Source organism: Pezoporus wallicus, unplaced genomic scaffold (assembly GCF_028554395.1).
Source record: "Pezoporus wallicus isolate ANWC-B61680 ecotype Strahan unplaced genomic scaffold, APGP_CSIRO_Pwel_v1 contig_6899, whole genome shotgun sequence".
In the NCBI taxonomy this organism is placed as follows: Eukaryota; Metazoa; Chordata; class Aves; order Psittaciformes; family Psittacidae; genus Pezoporus; species Pezoporus wallicus.
The window spans coordinates 4,051,024-4,054,019 of record NW_026638613.1 but is presented as its reverse complement, the minus strand read 5'-3'; positions in this window follow the sequence as shown (position 1 = coordinate 4,054,019).

Genomic DNA, 2,996 nt, shown 5'->3' with positions numbered 1-2,996 from the left:
TTTTTTTTTCCAAGGGACACGTATCAAGCAAGCTTTGAAAGAACTTCATGTACTACCACTGTAGGAATGCAAAATAGAGTATCCAGCGCTTCCAGTATACACTAGTTGTATATATTATTTTCTCTTACAGTAAGATTCATTAGCTCTTCTAAAACAATTAACTATGGAGTAATTATAATGGCTTGAGCTAACATATATAATTCTGCAATTAAAATAATCTTAGAGAATCACTGAGTCAGTTACTGATATTCAACTAACTCAGTAAATTTCAGTAATGTGGTCATTTAGAATAGTTTGTTCCAACTTTCATATTTCCCTACAAGTCAATAACAGCAAAATGCAGGAAATGGAACCACTCAAAATGAAGTAGCCTTTTTCTCAGTTACTCCTCCTTCTACATTTATCTTCTCACTGTCCGTTTTTTCACTGCCATCAATCACTAATTTCTTCTCTCCTTCTCTTCTTGTCCAGATTTTAAACTATGAATCTTATTTATGTTTTATTTACTGAAGTTAATTAAAATTTTAAACTGCAATGAGAAACAACTTTTTATTTACATATTCAGAAGCCAGAGCTGTGAAAAGCAGGCGTTTCACTTCAGAAATTGTTATCAGTAATCTTCTTCTTTTCAGTGATTTATTTTTCTTTAAAACTGTATTAACATAAGTTTATTTTTTTGCTTATTCTTTGTATCTATACTAGCTATTATGGCATGCTACAATAGATCTAGACACTAATATATGGTACTATAAGTTAAAATACCATTTTAAATAGCTGTAGCTCTTACAAGAAAACCAAGTTTACTTATTTTTAAGTAGCAGCAATTTCACAGTAGACTAGTATAAGTTTCTGATATTATTCCATATTCCTCCATAGTTGTGAAAAAAAAGAAAGACCCTGGAAATGATACAAAAACAATAAATGAAATATTACTACTTCACTAGTGATAAAGGCACTGCTTGACTAGAGAAAGCTATGTAGAATTTTTTTCTTACACCTTTTAAAAAATTCCATCAGATAAATGATAAAACTTAATTATCACCATTCTTGTCAAAAGAATTCTTTGTTCATAGTATCATTTTCGTGTGACAGATAGTTTTATCTATTACACCAACAAATACAGATAATATCAAAAGAATCTGAGCTAAATGGGGGAAATGCATTCCAAAGCTGTTTTAATAATATATAATCCACTGTGCATCTAAGAAAATGGAAGAGTTTGTAATAAAATAGTAATTATTTTCTATCTCCATGCTAGCCTAATCATTCTAAAACAACAGTGCACAAAAAAGCAAAAACTTCAGATATGTTAAAAATAGTGTTCTCTTAACTGGAACAAGTAAGCCTTGACTCAGACATAGTCTAATTTCAAACAAGTTTGACAAAGTTAGAAACAACTGTTTGGTAAATCTTACGAAGGACTGAAATAATACTCACAAGTCCTTACTTAAGGAAGCTTTTGAAAAAACAAAAACACCACAGCCCAATGTCTAATTACTTTTTTCCATTGACAGATTTAAGACTGTAGATGTTGAGGATTCCATTAAATCAAATTTAGATATGTCACTTTGTATTTTACCAAGAATCACATCTTTGTTACATAATAATCATCCTTTCTTTCTTTTTATGCATATGCTTTATCCAGACCCTGCAAGAAATGTGAAACTTTTCCTCCTCCTTTCGTGGCTCAATCCAGAGACCTCTATGTCTAAGAGTTGGATATAGACAATTCCTGTACTCAGACAAGTCACAGCTATAATTTTTCCCTAGCTATTGCCATATTTTATGAAATACACTTTACATTTTGTCTCCTAATAGTCATACTAGGGATTCTTAAAAAGCTGAAGCAGGATTTTGCACAGTCCATATTTGAAAGCAACATGTGGACAGAAGGTCTAAGGCAGAACAGAGTTATTTTCTCTCTACTTATGAGTCAAGAGTTCTGACTGCAATCAGTGTGGCAAGTGCCATTGAAATATACTCATGTATGAGAGCCTGTAGGCTTTGGGCATGTCCTCAGGCACCATCTGTCTTTCTATCCACCTTCATGGTATCAACTGTTAACATGACAAATCAAACAATAGCCAGACTCTCTGAGAGGTGCTGGATTATTGCTGCTCTACTGGCCTCTCTGGATTTTTTTATATTAGACATGGTCAGTAAGTGACTCTTAAGCTTTACTCTAAACTGGAATTTATTATGTAAGTCATATCAAATACATTATTATTTACTCCTGCAAGTTCTCTCACACAAGCTGATATATAGATGAATCTTGTGACATACTGATATATTTTAAATTTTCCAATAATATAGAAACTAAACTAAATATTTCTGAGTTCTCAGTGGAAAAAAAAAAAGTAATTAATTTAGCAAGTGCATTCAGTATCAGGTATTTGTCGTGTTTCTGTAGCAGAGCATGTAGTGAAACATTCATTAGGACTGCAAATATTGGTGGCAGAGGGTACAAACAGTGACTCAAAGAGTTCTAAAATTAGACTGAAACGAGAAATGGGGCTGGATTCTGGATTTCACCCCAAGTTGAAATAAAAAAAAACAAACAAAACAAACCAAAAAGTTTCTACAAACAGAAATGTTTAAACACCACCTGTCTTGAAAAAAGACAGTTCTATATAAAGTTTAACTTCAAATCTACAAGGAATCGAAAACTAAGAGATAAAAGGTTTAAAAGATTACTGCACTAAACTTCTTTTTAGCATATGTATGTTTTACGAAAAAAGACAGGCTGGAGGGGTTTTTCTCAGTGGAGGAAAATACAATGTCTTACAATAGAAACTGCACACAGGAACTTTGTTTTAATGGTGTAGATTTTAATTCCTTTTACTCTAGTAAAAGATACAGAGATAATAATTTTATGACTTTGTAACTACAAAGTTCTACAAATTTTATTAATACAAGAATGAAACAGAGCCTGCAAAATTGTCAAATAGTTACATTTCAACAGAGGGAACTTCTGTTCTATGTAGAATTATATTTTT